A 21,688-nucleotide genomic window follows, 5' to 3' on the forward strand; every position below is an offset into this window, starting at 1 on the left:
GCAAATGTAGGTTGCTACATTTGTTTACAGCCCGGTACATTTCTCCCAGAAGAAAGTCTTTTGTCTCTGGATTCTATAGTTGTGCACACCCATTGTCCTTTTCCATGCACCTGTGAATCACATAGGATAAACTGTACTAATGCATTCCAGGACAATGTGGTATGTGCCTGCAAGGTTATTGTGACACAGTCCAGGGATAACCAAGTCAGGTGGTATGCTCTCTCTGGACAGCAAAGGTAAAGGAGCAGCAATAAAGCTTGGAAGGCCTGCATATATAAATGGCTGAGCTGCTCCTGTTTTGATGTGGGTCAAAACCAAGGGCAATCATGACCAAATGAGAAGTGTTTTTGAGATCTAGATCTCAGTAAAGCATTTGGTATGATACTCCAAGGATGCATCTACATAAAACACTGACTGTGCAGTAGCCCGATACTACTGCGCAGTAGTGTTGCATGGCAAAAACGATGACGTAATCCTACTGCACAATAGTATTAGGCTACTGCACTGTAGTGTCACAAAAAAAGGCATTTGGCACTACTACACAGTAACTTGAGTTTCTGTGCATTTAGTTCTTGTTTATACAAGTACTAAATTCATGCTCGGTAACCACTACACAGTACCATCTTATGTAGACGTGGCCCCTGGCAAGTTAATTGCTCTGCTGGAAAAGATGCATGTAGGACTATAATAAATCCTGCGTTCTCATACTGTTGAGGAGATGGACTTAGATGACCTTAAGGTCCCTTCAACAGGTTAGTCCTATGGGATTTAATACAAAAAATTGTAAGGAACAGTTAATTGGAGGATACAACAGGTATCACTGAAAAGAGGAATTCTTGGGTCAGCCAGAGTTTACTTGTGGAATTCCTCAGCCGTTGGTCTTAAGACTGTCATTATTTTTGTTTTTGTTAACTACCATGGCATAAATCAGAATTGGGACACAATGCTGGGAAGGTATTATCAACATGAAAGGTCAGTGGAAACTAGATTAAGTGTAACAATAAAAAGTTAAAAAGGGTTAATAACAAGAATTTCTCTTATAAACTGTGACCTCCCTACAATTGCCCTCTCAGCTGTAAAAAACTGAGCAGGAGAGAGACCCAGGTATACTAGTTGATCATGAAATCACTATGTACCGTTACTTTCCCAGGGTGAAAGGATCAGGCCCCTGAAGGCCTAGAAGTGCCTGCCTGGATTCGTAGAGATGCGCACTTGGAGAATCCAACCCAGAAGCACCTGCCCAGGTTTCCCTGCAAGCAGAAGCATGCCCAGATAATCCCTGCCAATTCCCTTGCTTGGGTGAGACGCACATTGCCTGTTGTTTGGCAGGGTTGGGCCTCAACCTTCCTGGGAATGGCTGAGGCCCAATTCTGTGGAACAACACTTAGGACACTTCTCTGCAAATGGGAGAGCCTGAGCAGGTGCTCCTGGGTCATGAGAGCCCAATCCTGTGCGTTCCAGGAGAACCTGGGAATTCCCAAGGCACATAGCATTGGGCCCAAAAATCCCGAGGACTATCTACCTGAGGCAGCTGAGGAGCAGAGGCACCTCCAGGCTGCCTTCATTCTTGTGTCCTAAAGGAAACAAATGTCTGCCACAAAGTTTCAGCACAAATCCATACTATGTATGTTGCAGCCACACATTTGGGGCATTTGTCGCATGACAAGGGGAAAGTATATCTGTTTCCTTTGCCTGTGTGCCACCATAACAGTTTTTCCAGAGGCACAAAGGTTGGATCCATGGCTGGATCCAGACGTGCAGGCACATTCATTTCCCTGCGGATAAACAGCAGCAGCACAATCCATGCTGCTGCTATTAGTCCCTGGAGAATGCCTGTGCACGTGCACTCTGGTGTGCAGCATGTTGGCCTGGGTGGTGGAGGGGAGGCTGGATCCAGTACCTGGGCTGACTTCAGCAGCCTTACCTGGAGTCCTGGAGGCCTCCTGGGGCTCCAGTAATCCAGCAGCAGAATATGGCTCTAGCTGGCCGGAACGTGGCTTCAACTGGCCAGATTCCAGTTTTTGGCAGTGCACACTGCCACCACATGCACCACCTCACTTTTTCCCTGCTGTGTGTGTTTTTTTTGTTTTTTGTTTTTTTTGGTTTTTTTTACACTGGAATCTTGGCTGATCTCTGAAAATTAGCAGCATGGGGAACGCCTGTATGTGTGGTGTATATAGTACTACAGACAGGTCTTTGGCACTGTATACTGTATATGCGCACTTGTCTGGATGTACTCTGTCTCATTCCTCTTTCCTTTGAAAACAGTATTAGAGTTTGTCAATATTATCTCTGTGCCATGCCTAAAACTACTACCAGGCATGATCCCCATCCACTCAGTTTGGCACATAGAAGGCTTCTAGTCACTAGTTGAGATTATTGGTGCGTGCCCTGGCTGCCTACGAAATGCTCTTACTTGCTTTCACTCTGCATGCTTCAGACCCAGAACTGAAGAAAGGAGGATGCTACCAGAGGCATATCCCATCATCACTCTCACACCAAAGAAAGAAATCTCAAGAGTAGTGCCAGGAGGCATCCTCAGAACTTTCTCACTGCCCTAGTTCCAAGGTTGGTGCAATGCAGAGTCCAAGTGGATGGGCAGAAAAAAATTTGGCATCAGTTTTAAGAGCAATGCAGGGGTAGGAACAGATATATCTTAAAGTGGGTATGCTATCTTATTTTCTGTTTTTGGTACATGCTAAGTACAAGCAACTGGGTGTGGTGTGCTTTGTGGTGATAGCCCTGGGCAAGGACAAGCCCTAAAACACTTTGGACAGTTTAGTTTAACTAAATGAAGGCTGAAACCTTATAGGTTTCCTAAATAAAAATATCTCAGGGGTGCATCTACATGTGCCCTTAACTGCACAGTAGACTAATATGCTGTCATGTAAAGCATCACAGTCTATACGTGCAATGTTATTAGACCCCAGCAAACTAATTTTTGCCACCATAAGATAGTACTCTTGGGGACAGCAGAAATAATTGTGCCTAAGTGCATGTGTAAACACTGACCCAGGTGTATGTTGTGCCTGGTCAGCCCAGGCAAGCAGGGGACCAGACCCCTGCCTGACACCTAGCCACAGGACTCCACACACTGGGGCACTCTTGTGACCTAACCAGTCCCTCCACAGCCCAATACTGCCTCCTGGAGCCTGGGGTTTACCACCTGGGCCCCCTGTCACATGCATCTGCAGGTGTGCCCAGGTCTGCAGTTGTTTGAGCATCTATACGTGCCATTAAGGCTCTGTGATAAATTCTGGCACAAATTGCTGGAGATTATCACATCAATATAATGGCATTTGTAGATGCATCCCAGGAGACTAAACACCACAGAGGGAAAGGAACTAGCTCTGTTAAAAGACAACATTGGATAAAAAGCAAATGGCTATAAACCAACTTTAGGTTGGAAATTAGAAGTTTTCTAACCATTAAAGAAGTGAGATTCTAAAATAGTTTTCAAGTAACAACTGTATGGGGCAAACCTGACTAATTACTTATGTTTGATTGTTTTATTAAAGAGATTATTGTGATGTTGCAGCCTGTGATAACAGAGAACTAGGTCTGATGACCAAGGAGGCATCTGCCATCCTATGTTCCTATCCAAAGAAAAAGGAGTTTTGCCTGACGATGATTTTCATACTGGCTACCAAGTCCATTGTTTGAACTGAACAGAAAAGGGATCATTAACTTTCTATATCAAGCACATTGAAGCAAGCATAAAGTTGATACTAAAGAAGATGTGTATGGTAATGAAAAAGGGGATTTTTACAGAACTATGCAAAGGGGAATCTAAGGAGAATTTTTCTATAGAAATGTTTGAAACCCCACCCCTTGAGTCATTTAAAATAGAACTGGATAGAGCACTGATGAAATGTAGTAATAATAAGTGCAAGGGATTAATAACAAAAAATCTTTTGTAGGTTATGACTTCATCAACGGGAAACAATTGAGGAGGGAAAAGACCTAAGTATATTAGATGATCACAGAATGCCTATGTGATTTACTACTAAAATATGGTCATGAAAAAGGCCACAATCCTGCAGGAGAATTGTTCTTTATAAAGAGCCATCAGATCTAGGCAAGAGAAAAGGCAGCCTGACTTCAGCTGCCTTTTCCATTTCTAATTTCTATAATTTTGTGACAAAGTAGCGATATATTTCTTTAATTGTCATTTCATTTTACTCAGGGTTGTTCTTCACCATGAAAGCTTGGGTGGATTTAATAAGGAAATAGGAGGGGGGATCCTCCTAACTCATTTCCTTATTCTGTAAATTGTACCTAGTAAACCATTAATGGACTGCTACTGGGATATTATGGACTACTAGACCTATTGAAACAATCAGAGAACCATGTTGGGACTTTTCCATTAAGTCTGTGTTTCCCCTGGCCTCCTGGCACGAGGGAAACGTTCTTAAGGACACTGAATGATAGGTGTATTTTTTCTGGTGTCTCAATATTTCTCTATTGTACATGCCTATTTGTTGCGCTTGTTTTTTCCTCGTGTCTAAATTAGGAACTTTGGTCTATCTGTAATATATCTTTTGGGTTACTTACTGGTATTACCTACCTAGGAACCCAGGCTTTGTAGTACCCTCCATCTTAGCTCGGTTGTTTGTGTCTTGGCCTAATCAGTAAACTGTCCTCATGCAAGATTAGCTCTGATTTCAGTGGAAGCTTGTACATGGAGTGCTGGCAGTATCAAGATATTCATAAAGAAAAACTGTTGAACTTGGAGCCCCTGCTGCTTGGAGGGAGGACTTTGACAACTTTATCAAAAAGGGGACTTTTTGTGTTTGAATATTTTAGCAAAATCCTTTTGAAAGATGTTCATGTAATAAAACCTCATTTTCTCCCTTTTTGTGGATTTTCAGCAAACTAAAAATGTCTATATTAACTGTTATAAAACATATTATATGAAAAGCCACAAAAATAGAATATGGGTTCATTTTCAAACATGTAAAATAGATGAAAATGTTGACATTCCCATCAAATATCCAGTGCTTCTGGGCTTAGGAAGGTCAAAATCACTACACAGACAATCCACATTTAAAGGTCTCCAAAATCCATGCCATAGACACAGTAATGTTGTAAACCTAGTTATGTTATATTCAGAATAAAATGGATAGCCTGAAGTTTTCATAAAGTATCAGTTTTCAATGATATTGTTTCCATTTAAATGTTATTGTATACAAATGGGATTGTTTGTCTGTGATTATATGCAGGCACCCAGGTTTTTTGTTCCCTATAAAACAAAGCAGGTTTTTTCCTTTTGACCAGGAAAAATGTGTATTTTTCATTTTAACAGAAAAACACAGATTTCCCACTTTTGCAAAGAGCTCTGTGCAAGCTGACAAAGGGGCTGGGGGGAGTGGGAGAAGGGCAGTCAGGCAGGGGGTGCCATGTGCATGTGCGTGCTCACACATGCACATGGATGCCCAGCAGCCTGGAGAGCAACTCCCACGGGTAAGTATGGTGGGGGGGAGGGGAGATTTAAGTCCCCATAGGGTGGGAGGGAGTTGGGCAGGTCTGGGGCTGCTGCCTAGCCATGGGGCTTGGGGCCAGAATGTGCAGCAGCAGGGCCCTGGCAGGGAGTGGGATGGGGCTGTGGGCAGTTTGTCCAGGGGTAAGGAGGTGGGGCTGGCTTCCCATTGCTGCACACACTGGCAGGAAGAGGAACAGGCCCTCCAGATCTATGCATGAAGTGGGGATGGGGGTGAGTGTGGGCTGTCCAACGTGGACTCAGGCTCCCAGCCCTGCTGCCACCCCCCACCCCCCCGGGGCCTCCATGGCTTAGCAGACAAGACCTGGCAGGGCAGGGCAGTGCAGGGCAGGGCAGGAGGGGTGGGGAAGCTCAGTGCTGCTCCTGGAAGCCCTGCACATCCATGATGAAGTGCCCCCTGCCCACCCAGGAGCAGTGGGGGTGGTGGCATGGAGTTGTACCCCTTACTGCTGCCAGGTGAGCAGGAGGTGCTTCACTGTGGCTGTGCATGGATTGCAGAGATGCTACTGAGCTTCTGCACCTGGCCCCGCCCTGCCCTGCTGTGCCAGGTCCCACCAGCTAGGCCATGGAGGCCCCAGGAGGAGGGAAGCAGAGCGGTGAGCCCAAGTCCACAGTGGGCAGCCTGCACCTGCCCGCACCCCCCATGGGTTCCACTCCAGCCTTGCTGCCATGGAGGAGGGCAACAGGGCTCTGTACTCTGCCGCAGCAACTGCTGCATCCTGCAAGAAATACCTGGGGCTCAGGTGCTGCTGTAGGCGACAGGGAGCTGAGGACTCAGCTCCCTGGCCCCATAGCCCTGGCAGCTATGGGGGCCCTCTCCAGCATGGCTAGGGGGTAGGGAGGCTGTGGGTGGGGAGTGAGGGGCACCAGCAGGGCTGGGGGACTGTGGCTTAGGATCCCCATTATATGTAGTATCACGCATGTCTTTTGTCAGTTGTAGTTGCCTACCAAAAGCAGTTGGCAAGTTTGTTTCTCACAAAAAAAAAAAAACTTTCTAGAAAATGATTGTGTGCTTAGTCTATACTCAGTCTCAATCTGAGCCCTGACATCTGTTCTAAGTTAGCCAAGGCCCCTGATAAAATGAGATTATATGAGGACATAATGAAAAGAGCTGTAGCTAGAGTGTTTACAAGAGTCAGGCTGACATATTAGTTGCTTTGATGTTTCTGGAGGCAATGAGGAGAGACCAATTTCATCTCCAAATCTCTTTTGCTCTAGTTTGTAATTACTATCATTTGTAAATTTAGAGTAATACAGTGATATGAAAGTTATATGGACATACTGTTCCTGGGTTTTTAAATAAAGGGTATCAGCATTGGTAAAATAATGACAAAGTTCTGATCTTTTTTACCTCAGGTTTTAGATGAAAGCCCTGAAATTACTCTGAATTCACACATATATTTTAAGATCGGGGTCTGTTCTTCAGATTCTAGCCGAGCAAGGAAAAACAGTGATCTTTAATCTGAACAACAAAAAAGCATATACAAGAGGGCCCTTGAGGGTATCCCCTTCCTCTATTACCTATGAATGCACAATTGTTCAATCTGCTATGAAAATGTGCATATACAGATTGCTCCATAGGCTAATGCCCTTTTGTCTATTCCCCCTTCAAAGATCACGCATGGAGGATGAACAGTTGAGTTGGGGAAAAATTCAAAATGTTACTTTAACCCATTATGAGAAGCACTGAAGTTTATCCTGGTCCTTAAGAAAAGTACAATGGAGTACTGATAATCAAGTGGATAGGTATGGAGAGATTAACAGCCAATTTGGCAAATGTGGCAGGAACTAGCAATCATGGAATGCTTGTTAAATAATCTCAATTATGATATTTCGATACCTTCCCCTACAAAAAATGGACACAGTAATGATCTACAATATTGTCATATAAGAAGGATGCTATAATACTTTGGATTATGACTTAGACAGTTTCTTAGTGATGTTAAAATAATGGTTGAAATAGTTCCTAGTATTGCTTTCTGACCATCTTTCATTCAAATGTACAAAAGACTTGGCTGTATGGTGGAATAAAAAACCCAAAGAAGTATTTGTTTCTGGCAGATCAATTACATTATTTATTGCATTAAAATATATATTTACAAGAAATAGGCACTTTTAGAAAATCTTTGAATGGAGGATTTCCTTTCTCTTTTGGAAGTCAATAAGATAATAAATGTATCAACACATGATGGTGGGGGAAGTTTTTTAAATACTTTAGATTATTTAAGAAACTCAGCAATATGTAAACTTTAATGCATCAGCAAAAACCATATTGGGTATTATTTTTTCATATATTCACCGAATATCACCATAGTTACAATTAAATAATGGTTCTCATTTAGCAGTAAGAGCACTTGGAGCAAGTTACAGGATTTTTAACCCTCAAACCCTTCAGTCAGATTGAACTGAAATTCATTTTTGACAGATTTTTGTTGATTGGGCTCTGCATTAAAGCTGACAGGGCAGTTGATTTATTGTCCCAACACATCTTCTGTGACTTCAAAGATTTTCCCACTGGAACAAAAATGAGTTATACTGGAGACTTTTCAGGTGGGAGGTACATCCCTAGGATAGTCCACGTAATGTAACTTGTAGAAGACCAAGACTTAAGTACTGATTGCAGTAAATATTGATTTAAAAAAAACAAAACCAATTCTTATCAGGAAAGATTAGTGCCCCTCTAGAACAGCCATAGTTATGGCATGCTCATTTGGGGTGTTGGGTTCAGGTTGAATCAGGATAGAGCATGATCTTGAGATTAGGTCTCCCAACACATGGAAGAGTGTCTCAACTACTTGACCTTTTGGGCTGGTTTCCTGTGGTGAGTCACATTTTTCTTTGCATTTTCTTTGACAATCCTTGAAAAAAACCAACCCTTATATAATCAAACTGACACATATTTTCACAATCAGTTTCAGTTTGTCATGTCAATTTTTTTCTGACAAAAAAGGGGTTTTGTCAAAAAAAAAAGTCTGTGAACCCACAAATTCAGTGGAATCTATTCTTGATGCTACAGTGTTTATGCTACATATTCACTGAGAACCTCAAACTTTCTGGGCTGTGTAGTTCAGTAGTGGGGCGGGGGGGTCTTCAAGCAGTTCCTCCATAGGGTGGGTTATATTTTAATAATGGAATTGGCTTGCATACATGTTAGCTTCCATAGCAGAAGTGCTTGTGTCATGGCCCTGTCAGATTCTAATGAATCTGTAAATTCTGCTAAATACCTGTCATCAACCATCTCAGACAGGACATGGGAAGAAGAAGCATTCTCTCTGATCACCACAGCTCTTACTCACATTTTCAATAAATATTTAAAGCATCTACTTTCCTAATACATACAACTTTTCCAGTAATTAAATATATTTTTTACAGTTTCTTAATATAATATGGTGCTGGGAAAAAGATTAAAAGCAGCAAATAACAATGATATAACATCTGTGCAAGCTTAAGCGTTCTATGAAAAGCAGCATGAAAAGTGTTTTCCCAAAGCAACAGAGACCTTGAAAATTGGAGCGTCTGGGTAGCACTCAACAAAATGTCAGCAAGACCTGATGTGATTAGGTCCAGGGAGTTTGGTTCTGTTTGTGTGAAGAAGTACTCTCTGAGAGAAAGATTTAAGAGGATTGAAGGATTTAAATAGGTACGATGGGAGAGGATATTTTTAAAGGAGACTATTTGAAATTCTCTGTTTTAAGGTAGAGAAATTGCTATTAGGAAGGAAAGATAATGTTTCTGATTGATGTATTCCTTGCTTAATTATTTGAATCAATTCAAAATAGGTATAAGATGCTACCAAATCAGAAATGGTAGTATTTTTTTTTATGTACTTCACATGCACTTTGTGTTACTTTAACTATAGAAGTGGAAGCACATGAGTGAATACGGTATAACACCTTCCTATTGATGTTACACAAAATTGAGTGATAATCATGACAAATTCCTGTGTCTAAATCTAATATTTTATAGCATAATGTTGTAAAACCTTAGTAAGGTCATGCAGAAGCTGTTGCAGAGAGATTTGTACCAAAGGGATAGTCTAGTCCTCTAACTGGTCTTTCTTCCCAATATGTATGAAGAGCTGAATGGAGAGAGATAGAAAATTGCTGCACAGGGATGTGATATAAAGTGTTGCAAATAATTGAAGTGAATTTATTTTTTTTAAGTGTAAGTATTTGTTAGAAAACTTTTTGTAGTTTTTTTTTTTCATTTCTAATGTTAATTGGGAGACCTGGAGTTGCCTTAAACATATACATTTAAAAACAATCTTGTTCTGTGTATTAGAGAGGCTTGAAAGGGAGTCATGTAAGAAAGAACAAGCTTTGTAGACATATCAGGACTGGTTTGTGATCCTGTCTCCCTATAATTTATTCATTTCCTCACAAGTTTATTCTTGAAAACCCATCATTTATTCATCCCTAAAAGCATTAGAGAGTAAGTAGAGGCCTGAATTGGGAGGCTCCTGAAATCCAACTTTGATTATGATGCATGCTTTTTTTCTGCCCTGGAGTGAGCTACTTTATTTCTTTAGGTCAATTTTCCTATCTGTAAAATGGTGATAAGTAACTTCACTGGGGCATTTTGATAATTAGTTAATGCTTGTAAAGCTTTTGCAATATAAATAGCACTATATACAGTGACTGCTAAGCATTGTTGTCTGGTAAATACTGGGCCATGTGGGTTCTTTACTATATGGTATTAGCTGTGGGAAGGATAAATATATACTTTTTTCCTTTTTATTATTATGTCCTTCAGCTCTTGAGTTGGGGCAATACTAAATCAGCTGCTACTCTACCCTTATGGGTCCTGTAGTCTCTGGTTATGTACAGCTGTTACATTTAAATCAAACTAACCATAGTTAGAGCGATCTAAATACACATTTGTGCAGAAGTTCAGAGGGCTTAAATTAGGGAAAACATGATGCATCCAATCTAAATTAGTGCACCTACTCAGGCAAACTAACTTGTACAAGATCATTTCCCAATTTAGGAAATAGTTAACTCATTGTAGGTTAATTCCACCTCTCTGACCCAAACCAAGCTCTTTTTAGTCCCCCGATATCCCTCCCCCGTGACCTGCCACCGCAGCCCTTAAGCCATCTATACCTAGACCAGATGCAGTGAAAGATTGTTCACACTCTGTGTAACTATTGCATAGTACTCCACAGGGGACAATGTAGTGGACCTGACTCTTTGAGGACCTAGAAAGCTTCTGTAACCATTGAATAGTGCTTGGTGCTATTGTTAGTTCTGTTTATTTGAATGGATAGGGAGATAGATCTTGAAGGAAAAGCACTGTTTTCTAAAATGCACATTGGTTAAAATGACAAGTATTGTACCAGTCTGTACCAAGTAATTTTGTCTTACTATCATCCTCAGATGCACAGGTGCCTACTACAGGTTTCATCCTTGCAAGAAATAGAACATATAATGTCAAAATTTTGCAATGGGGATACATGGAGGCTTCAAATGACTGAAACATTGTGTCACACACGAGAAAGGCATTTCCTGTGAGAATTTTGAAATCTTTCCTGCCATTTCCTGTACAGCAGAGCTGCCTTGGTTCCATTGGGTTTCAAAGTTACAGCTTTTAAAGAAATGGCAAGGTTTCCCTTCTAAAGGGAAACAAAAATCTAACTTTCTGAGCGTGCAACTGCTAAGTACTATTATCAGGAAATTAAGAAAATAAATTTTTGACATGCACTACTCTTTTATTGCAGGTATCCGAACACAACCAGAAATATTATTCATTCAAATTAATAGCAACAGAATCTAGGAAATAGCATTTGTGAAAGATGTGAAGGCCATGTAGCAAGACCAATGATCTGACCTCTAATAGCCAACTAACTTAGTAGAAGTGTAGCCATTGGTTCTGAGTTGTTTTTGATACTGAATGGGTATAGTTAGTTTCTCAGGTTGTCAGTTATATCTCTCATCTCTACTAATAATTGGGAGAACCTGACAATGGTATAATTTACTAGAATAATAATAAACATAATATTGTTTACAATATATTGTAGGTATAACAGTATTTCACCATTATAAATTTATGTTTCTTTCTCTCAATAGACCATATGACTTGGGTTCCTCTGTGAAAAGAAATGAGTGGGAAATATAACTCCCCTATTCAACCCTGTCTTGGACTAATGCCATATTATCCTTGTCTATCTCTGAACTGTAATTTAGCTTCTGAAACTAACAGTATTTGAGGTATGCATTCTTTTAAGTTTCCCTGGTGTAAAAGATTATGTTGCATCCTCCCTCCAATGGATAAAACACCAAACACTTAATCATATGCATAACTTTATTCATGCAAGTTGTCCCACTGAAATCTTTGTGATTATTCACATGAACAAAGTTACTTGCATTCTTAAGGGTTTGCAAGATTGATGCATCTATGATATCCAAGCAGGGTATAGTTGATAATAATTGCCACTAAAGCTGTGCCAGTTACCAACTGTCAGTTTATAAGAACTTAATTTTTCATTTGTGTTATCTTCTTTTTGCAAATTTGACCTAGTGAAAAACTCCCCTTTGTTTCTAGAAATGCAGCATTTTGTGGCAAAAAAAGCAAGTGTTTGGCCTATCAGATAATACCATTGGCTTGTGTGAATTTTCCCTGGTTAAATTTATGCATTTTCATTTTGTAAAAAATGCTCTTAAATAGTGAAACCTCTCCCTCGTTTCAGTGTTTTGCTTGGGTGGGTCTGTAATCCTCAAAAACGGTGTTGCTACATCTTAAAGAAATGTGTTTTACAAGCAACAGATGTAAATCTCTTGCCATTGAAAGCACTGTTCACAGAAGGTTAAATTTATTCTACTTTGTACAGTATAGCTGGCCTCTGTAAATAATTTTATTATGTTCTTTTATAAACATTTTGGAGAAAGAAAATTCTTGGCTTAACACAATAACATATTATACTTTCACTACCCGAAGAATTAGATTGATTATGGTGGCATAAAAGATTGATAATACATAGATCTGTGTTATGACACCCATTGTTTTAGTGCTAGGCTGCAAAGGAATGCTTTCTTAAATGCATCATTGTATAAAATATTGACCTAGAGGACTTCATTATTCAAGCTGGAGAGACAGTCACTACTTAACAGTAATAAACTGTTTCTGTGTTACGTTGAGAATACTTCGGAAAATATGAGAGTTGTCAAATCTCTTGAAAATCCTGTCTTTATAGTACACATGACACTAAAGCTACTGCTGTATTTTCTGCTAATAAAAGCAAAGGCACAGACAGATGTGAAGGATATCATGGTGCACTGACAAGAAACTAAGAAAAATGAATACTTTGTTGAGGAGTAGGCGAGACACAGGCCAATGACCTTGGGAAGCTTTCCTAGATATGACTATTTTTGTTAGTGTAGGGAAAAAGCTAGATAATGCTAGATTAGTGTAGGTTTATAAACTGTTAATGCAGTTTGTGAAAAATATGTTGAATGGTCTCAGAAAAGGATAGTTTTGGAATAAGATAAACACATAAGTTGGCCAAAAACAGCATAACATTTTGAATCAATTGAATTTTTAAATGTGCTCACTTTGGCCACATTAGTGTCCATTTCAGATTGGCTCTCCTCAAACATTTGCATGATTTTTATGCTAGTATAAGTATCTACAGAAAGCAGATTACCGGCATTCTCCATGGCAATGGAAAGAAAATAATTTTCAAATTCACATACAAGAATATTTGTACTGTAAGTATATTTGGAAGAATACAATACTCTCAGGAAGTAAAGCAATACTCTCAGAGTCAGAATTAAGCAACGGTGTTGAAATTTGGAAGATCAAGAATGAAATATGTCTGGGGCATTTTTCATGGTTAGTCTGTAGAATAAGGCTAAATACAGAGGTTCAAAAAGCAGGGAGCTTTTCCCCTGTCAGAGCCCAGCAAGCCAGTCTGGGAAAGCCTAAGCCTCACCCACTCACTGGCCACTCTAAGGGGTGGAGTGGGAAATGCACCCCCTGGCCTGGCACCAGCCTCCCCCTGCCCCAGTGCCAGGCTAGAGGGTGCTTCCTCCCTCTGCCACTGAGAGACTGGCTGCTGGCAAAGGGGCAGGGCTGGGGCTTTCCCAGCTTGGCTTGCTGGGCTGTGGGCAGAGGGAAAAGCTGCCCTGCAGGGGCTTCCCACTCCCTGAATTGTGCAGACCCCTGTTGGTGTGGGGCAGTGCTGGCCTGGGGGATGCATCTCCCCTATGTCCTCCCTGGCCTCTTAGAGGCAGGTGGTTGGTAAGGGGGAGGGGCTGGGGCAATCCCAGCTCGGCTCACTGAACTATGTGGCCCTGGTATGGGGGCTTTCCCTCCATGGGAGTTTTCCCTCCATCCCACAATGTGCAGACCCGAACTACAAGGCCCTGGGGATCCATTCCCCTGGCTCCCGATCCTGCCAGGTTGACACAAATCCATTACATTTTATACAAACTAAAAATCTGCTTTAATTAGAAAACTAAAAGTTCTTGCCTCCCACTGAGAAACACTTTGAACTACCCATATTACTTGCATAGCTTGTATCAGTGTGATTTTCAGCCTGACCCTGTCAGATCTTTCATCCGTATAAGTCAGCAGGGTTGTTTGGGTAAAAGTGTCTTTTAATAGTTTTAGTCCCAGGAGTTGATCCCCTGGGCACAGTCCAAACCAACCTGAAAGTCACCATAGTTTGTGTTTCATGTCAGCAATCCCAAGGAGCTATAACGCTGTAGTGGTGGTCCGTCAAAGGTACTTCTGTTAGTCATGCTCCCTTTGTTGGATGAAGAAGGAGCTAGAGAATTAGTCTCTGGCCTATGGTATTGTTAGATTACCCTACACAGAGGTATTGTCCTCTGGCTGAAGACTGAATTAGTCCTTAAACACATTACTGTTGTAGCACTGCAAAGCATTTGGCAGAGTGGGGCAGCACCAGCCCTGCAACAGCCACTGCAACATGTGGCACTGTGGCTCAATTCACCTTGGACTGTAAGGAGAGCAACTGCTCAAGGTGAGGAAGACTGGAGGACTCTGGGATGCTAGAAGTCTGAGAGACCTGTGTTTCGCTACATGTCGTTCTCTACTTGTTAAGACCTTTTCACAAATTCACTTGTAACAGTTGCAATTCTGTTTTGCAGCTGTTGACCTATCAAAACATGGTGACCTATCAAAACTAGCATGTATTAGAAGATAACCCTTGTATGGGAGGGGCAACTTTGCAACCCCACGAGGGCATTTAACATGCTGAACTGTTTGAATGTTTGTCTGCTTTGGTTTTAATTGTGCTTAGGAAATGTTAAGTTGAATATATGACACCACCTTACATAAAGTGCCACAAAATGCAGCACTACAAAAAAGTTCCTGTTTCAAAATAGTGGTTCTATTATTTTTATGGTTGTACCTGCTGTCTTGTATCTCTACAAAGAGCCTAAATGTGTGGACACTCATTTTTTGTAGCACAATTAGGACATATATAGTGCTACAAAAGTAATGCATGTCCAAGGCCCTAGTGAGCCATCAAAGTTACCAGATGCCTTAGTGACAAAACTATGCGAACACAATGGCCACAATGAAGAATCTACTACAGAATTTCCTTATTGGTTAACTCATACAGTGCTTTGAAGATGTGGGTTGATTAAGATATCTGAAAAAATGACCTGTTCTGTTTTGAAAAGCTGAAGCATAAACTGTTTCCTTATGTGCTGTTCTAACATTCAATTTGCAAACATTTCTGAACTGTAAGGGTAAAATTCTGTTCTTGGTTAAACCTGTCTTCAGTCCAAAAGGTGTTCTATAAACGTGTCTTTGCCACTGTGAATTTTCCTGTAAAACATCTGTGTAAAGTAAAAACTCATGCTAGCATGACTGTTAAGTAAACACAGCTTTGAAAAATGGTGATTATTCCATATGCATTCATTTTGCTTTATTTGTCAAGTGGGTTGCACAGGTGTAAGTGAGGGCAGATTTAGGCTATTTGACTGTACATGTAATGTGCCTGATTTCCATTCACAAATTTTAGATAACTAGCTGTGAGGTTTTAACAAATCATCACTGACAAGTTTGACTCTGTCCATTATTTACAGCACAGTGGAATCCACTTATGGTGAACTGAGACATAATGAAACTCTATTTGTAGTGAAGTAGCAGGAAAAGTCTTGAATTGTTTTAGTGCTCTAAAGTGTGCCAAATGTAGTTCCATTTACACTATGCCTCTCATTAGACTGAAGGCATGCTTTCTTTTTTTAACCCAACACTTCTTCTATGGCTGGGAGTTCAGTTGTATATTCTGTCTAACTTTTTAAAATGTTCCTTAAATGTAGAAAGTTACAGAAGGTGTTTTGGCTACTTAACAAGGGAAGCAAGTAAAATCATAAGATGTGAAATAAAACACAAAAAGATCCTTTTCACATGCAATACGTCAGAAAATAATGCTAAAAATGACAAACTTCTGTAACTAAAATTGAATGTCTCAATCCCTCCCAAACATCCAAAACCTGTCCACACATATACAGAGGTAAAGTTGGGAGATGGATGGAGAGGTTGTATTCCTGTTTCTTGTTTAAGATGAAATGATTGTATAAAGTTATTGAAGGGTGTGTGTTAAACAGTAAGGATAATCCATTATGTAGAATAATTACTCTTAGAAAAAATACCCTGTATCATTAAGCTGTATGAGAGCTTGGGCATTCTCAGGATTTTATAAACTGAAATAAAGGCCAGGTTTTATCTTACACTGAGTTACACTATGCTGCATTCACTTTATCCCAGAAGTAAATCTAATAAAATCAGTGGGACTGCTCATGGAATAAAGTTATCACAATCTAGTCATAATTAAATAAGTGACTTTTCAATGATGAGTAGACCCTAGAGCTCACTCTACCTGTGATACATTTGAAACTGAATACTTAGTGCCTTTAAAAATTAGGTCACTGTTTTTATTTTATAACTCTAGCTAAGATGCACAGTTTCTCTTTAGCACCTATAAGGTTCTAATGGTTATTTGCCACATGACTGGCGTAATTTATACATTTCAGAATTTTCCTGCTCAGAGTCTGCTTTTTGAGTGCCCCCAAAACTCCCAGTGAAATCATTTGAAGAAAATTAATTCAAATTATTTTATCACGTTTTCCCCATTTTGGTCTAATTTGTTATAATGTTGAAATAAATTTAACATTTTAAGGTAAAGATGAATGTTCAGTTGTTACGGTCTCATACTGGCTTGGTGTCCGTTAAATATTTTCTGCCCTTTTTTGAGTCTGAAAATATGATTTTCTTCTTTCTGATATTGAAATATTCATGGAAGAACAGAGAAAGTTTCTAGGAGTTCAGTTTTTCAATTGGGTTAAATTTTGATCACTTATAAATGGTTGTAAGATCAAAGTGACATAATTGATCCCAGGAGTTATTTGATATTGACAGCCATGGAACTAAGAGAGTTCAGTTGCTCAAAGCAATTTGAGGTGCTGCAAGCCGTATGTGGTACATGTGCACCTGTTCACCATGCTGCTAATTTGCAGCATAGCAGGGTTTTTTGGCACCAGGAGATCCTAGTGTAAAAAAAAAAAACAACACCACTACTGAAAAAAGCAGCATGGTGCATGCAGCACTGGTGTGCACTATTACAAAGGGAGCCTGGCAAGTCAGAACCACCCTCTGCTGCTGGCCAGGCCCTGAGTTGTCATCTCAGTGCTGCTGCTGCCCTGGGCTGGCTTTGTGAGGAGAGGGAACTCTCTCTGTTCCCACATGACTGGTTAGACCAGAGCTTGAGGTACCCAGGGCCAGGCTAGTTGGAACCTGAGGCAGCCCTGCATGGGCCAGCACCTGGATGGAGGCTCCTAAACCCCCTGTGGGGTGGGGACAGCAGGAGATTGAGGGCAAATTACAGATATTTCTTTTTAGGATGCAAGCATATACAACATTTATATAATCATCTAATTGCAATAAATTATTATCGTAAATGTTGGAGAAAATAATGATTATAAAAAAATGTTGGAGAAAAAACACCATTTACAAGGCAGGGAAGCCATAATGGAATAAGGAGGGTGAGAAACTGGAAAAGGTAGATGAGAATTCCAGTTTTTGACACTGTAAGTTAGGACTGGCAGTGGAATAGGACATCCAGCAGATGTAAAGAAAGTAGTCAGAAAGACTTTTTTTTTTCCTTCTCAAGTTTTGTGGAGGTGGTGGGTCGATGAGCTGGAGGGAAAGTAGGAGTGCAGACAGGTTCTATTATTAAGGGGATTCAGCACTAGATATTTTGTCTGAGCAGTTTATTCATTGTACTGAGCCCCTTGAGTTGAGCAAGTGTGAAGCAAGGTTTTAATTTTTGTGTGAAATTGTTGTAAAGTAACCAAGGCTGCTTCTAGGCCTTTAAATAATCAAAAGAAATTGCATAAATAAAATAAGAACCATAGCAGAGGGGGAGAGGTCATGGGTGAAGAGATAAATCTGAGTCTTGAGCACAGAGATGGTAATTAAAGCCAAGAGAACAGATGAGGTTGCTGAGGGAACATATGAGGTTACAAATCAACAGGGCCATACCACCTCCCCGACCTTCCCTCAAAACAAGCTAAACTGAATAACCGTCTAGCGAGATCACAGACGATAATGGTCCTACAGTGCCACCCAGCCATGTAGGATGGATTATATATGCAAAATAAGGGTTTCATCCTGGCAATCATCAGCCAAGGAGTTACCATTTCATGTGCTAGCATGAAAAGAATTAGTTTTGAAGCTACACAACAGGAAGCTTCCATTAAACTCAAAATTGTGATTCTATTTATGGAAACACAAAGGATCAGGTTGGTGCAAATTGATATATGGGTGAAATCAATAGAACCAGCCCAGTTTCCGCTAGTTAAAACCCTGTCTCATTCAAGGACCAGATTATAACACACACTTAGTGACCTGCTAGAAACAGAATTTTTCTTGTAGTCCCCTAACACTGAGAGAATCTGTGCTCTCCTTGGCTGTGTCCCGATGAGTGTCTACGTGCAGAGCATGCGTTTCCCATGGGACAAATAGCAGTGGCACATATTTGTACCACTACTTTTTGTCCCCGGGCATGCCCTTGCATACGTGCTCTGGTGCGTGGCAAAGTGTCCTGGGTGGGGTAAGGAAGGCTGTGTGCTGGCCCCAGCAGCCCTCCCTGAGGTCGCAGTTCCCCAGCATCCCAGGAGGCTTTGCACCACTCCTGCAAACCCCTGCCTGCCTCAAAAGACAGACTGCTGGAACATGGCTCACACTCCAATGCTCCAGCCCAGTGCTTCTCTGTCCACCCTCCGCAGACTATCACAGAGATGAGGCAACAAAGCATCTCACTGCAGGGCAGTGAAGGGCAGGCAGGGGAACAGAGCCCCACACCTACTGAGCCACAGCCTGGCCTGACTTTGTGAGGACGGGCGAACGCTCTCTGTTCCCACATGACTGGTCAGACCGGAACTTGAATAGATTCTGCCTTGGGCCTTTTGACTATCTGTACTTAGCCATAGAATTTACTTGCCCTCTAGGATTACCAGCCTTCTCATATTATTTTAAAAGTCCTGCTTATCTTTTATTAAATCTTCCAAATTCTATTTTAGACCACTGGGGATGTACAAAATCACAGTTTTTGATGTAATAATCTTGTACTATAGAACCAAAAGGTAAGTAAGTGTCCTCTGCAACTTCTGGAGAATTGCTACCACTGTAAGGGAAGCACATAGGGCTAAATACGACTTCTGCATGACAAGATAGCATGTGCTATGTATAGCAGTAGTTGGGTATGGACAGTAAAGTGGTGAGCGGAGAAATTTCTTTCTTCTAGTGATGCAGCTACAATCTTGAATGAGTAATTTAAGGTTTGTATGTTTTAGTTTAACTTTCACCTAAACAATCCTTCCAGTAGACCAAATTTTTTAGACCATTACTCAGTTTTCATACTTTCTTTATTCTATAAAAGTTCTCCTGTAGTCTGAATATCGGATAAATAAGACCCTTATGATTGGGCCCACTGTTAGCATTTTTAGATGTAGAGGAAAACTTGTCAGTACATGCAGACACTTGTGTAAGTTCTTTCTTAGATGCTTCATGTAATTTGTCTCATATTTCAGTTAGGGCAAAAAATCCTTGCATACATCCTTTTTTAAGTTTTACTAAAAAATTAATTTTAGCTAAAACTCTGGAAGGGCACAAATAAGTGAATAGCTATGATTTACACCTTACCTATAGTTTCAATAGGGTAAACTGAACTTTTATATGCCTATCTAGCCTGAATTAGTTGCCTCAGGCTATCAATTAACCATTTGCAGAACCTCAAGGGATTGATATGAATAAAATGCCATGATAAATTAGGAACATAAATAATAGAGATATTTCTGAAGGAATATATTTACTTTACTCTAATATACCTGAATTTTCACCTACATCATCCTCTGTGTTCTTCCTGTATTGTAAATACATGCCTGTGAAGAAAGTAGTGCTGGAACATCTGCACATACTACCTTCTCATCTCACAACTCTTTATATAATATTAATCCATTAATACCCTTGCCTACTGGTTGGAGCACTGGAATAGGATGCTGGTTCTATTTCCAGTTGTGCCACTGACTTATAGAAGTCACTTTGGGTGCCTATACATGTGCAGGGAGGTTTCTCTGATGCACTGTAATCACAGCGTGTCAGAGCAGAGTCGATTAATTGAGCATGCTGGAGCATGGTAATTGCCATGCTCCAGCAGAGACTATCAGCGTATGTATCAGCACCCCCACACTGAAAAATGATGGTGGAAGTGCTTTAACTGAAGCTCATTCGATGAGCTTTAGTTAAAGTGCCCCCACTTTTTCAGTGCAGGGACACTGATGCACGTGGCGCTTCAGGCATTTTAATTAGGCTCTCAGAGCCACTCTAAATAAAGAGCCCCTCCCCACTCATGGAGCACACGTATATAAAGTTATAAAGTCCTTTAAAGTCTTCTGTGGAAGACCACTGTATGAGAGTAAGGTATTTAAAATAAAACTATAAAAACAGAAAAATGCTGTGGGATAGTTCTTTCAATACCTTTTCAATATTAGTGGACATATACTCTTAAACCATGGGAGGTACATCTTTTACTTAGTACCTCCCAAAGGTAATACAGTTTGCTAAACACTGCATTTTCAGTAAGAATGCCAGTTGCACAGTATGTTAATACAATTTAAATAATTGTGGTTTGGTGTAGGCCACTGAAAGATCTGGATTCCACTCCCAGCTCTGCCACTAACTGGTAGTGTGACTCTAATTTACTCATTTGTTTCTCACTTTCCTTGCCTATTGTTTATCTGCTTATGATGCTCACCTAATGGAACTTGGTTTTTATTGATGCTGCTGTGGTGTAAAAAATAATAGGTAAAGATTACTTTAATTATGCACTATTTCCAAGCACCTATTTCCTTTGTTTTACTACAATAAATTAAAATGTTTCCCTTTAAAAAGCCCATTTGCAAGCCTTTGTCCTTCTTATAGGAGTGGATGAAATCCTGAGACTCATACTACTTTATTCAATGCTCCAACCTTTGCTTTGTATATTTTGGGCTTAATGTTGGGGACAGCGGGTGAGATACCTGACCTACTTAAAATCTATCCTCCATATATCCATCATATAGATCATAGCTACATCACAAAATCATAGACTCATAGAATCATAGACGTCAGGTCAGAAGGGACCTTGTAGATCTTCAAGTCCAAACCCCTGCCCTGGCAGGAGAAAAAACTGGGCTCAAATGACTCCAGCCAGGTAGGCATCAAGCTTCTTCTTAAAGACCCCCAGGGTAGGAGCCAGCACCACTTCCCTTGGAAGTTGGTTCCAGAACCTAGCTGCCCTAACTGTGAAGTAGTTCTTATGGATGTCTAATATAAACCTACTCTCCAACAACTTATGGCTGTTATTCCTCGTTATGCCAGGGGGTACTAGGGGAAACAAGGTCTCTCCCAAACCCTTCTGGTCCCCCTTAGTGAGTTTATAGACGGTCACCAGGTGCCCCTTAAGCCTTCTGTTGTGAAGGCTGAACAGGTTCAGGTCCCGCAGTCTCTCATTGTAGGGTCTGCCCTGTTGTCCCCTGATCATGTGGGTGGCCCTCCTCTGGACCCTCTCAATGTTGTCCACATCCCTCCTGAAGTGGGACGCACAGAACTGGACACAGTACTCCAGCTGTGGCCTGACCAGTGTCACGTAGAGGGGGAGGATCACCTCCTTGGCCCTGC

General features: G+C 40.8%; 1 long non-coding RNA gene across 1 annotated transcript in view; it reads left to right on the top strand.

The window, feature by feature from the left end:
- Positions 1–705: 705 nt before the first annotated feature.
- LOC109308104 overlaps positions 706–21,688 on the top strand; it is a 91,602-nt gene continuing 70,619 nt past the window's right edge. Inside the window, exons 1-2 of the long non-coding RNA XR_002100473.1 lie at positions 706–1,299; positions 2,441–2,568. This is a non-coding gene — a long non-coding RNA (uncharacterized LOC109308104). The remainder of the gene's footprint in view (positions 1,300–2,440; positions 2,569–21,688) is intronic.

Source organism: Crocodylus porosus, unplaced genomic scaffold (genome assembly GCF_001723895.1).
Source record: "Crocodylus porosus isolate Cpor-Errol unplaced genomic scaffold, CroPor_comp1, whole genome shotgun sequence".
Taxonomy (NCBI): Eukaryota; Metazoa; Chordata; order Crocodylia; family Crocodylidae; genus Crocodylus; species Crocodylus porosus.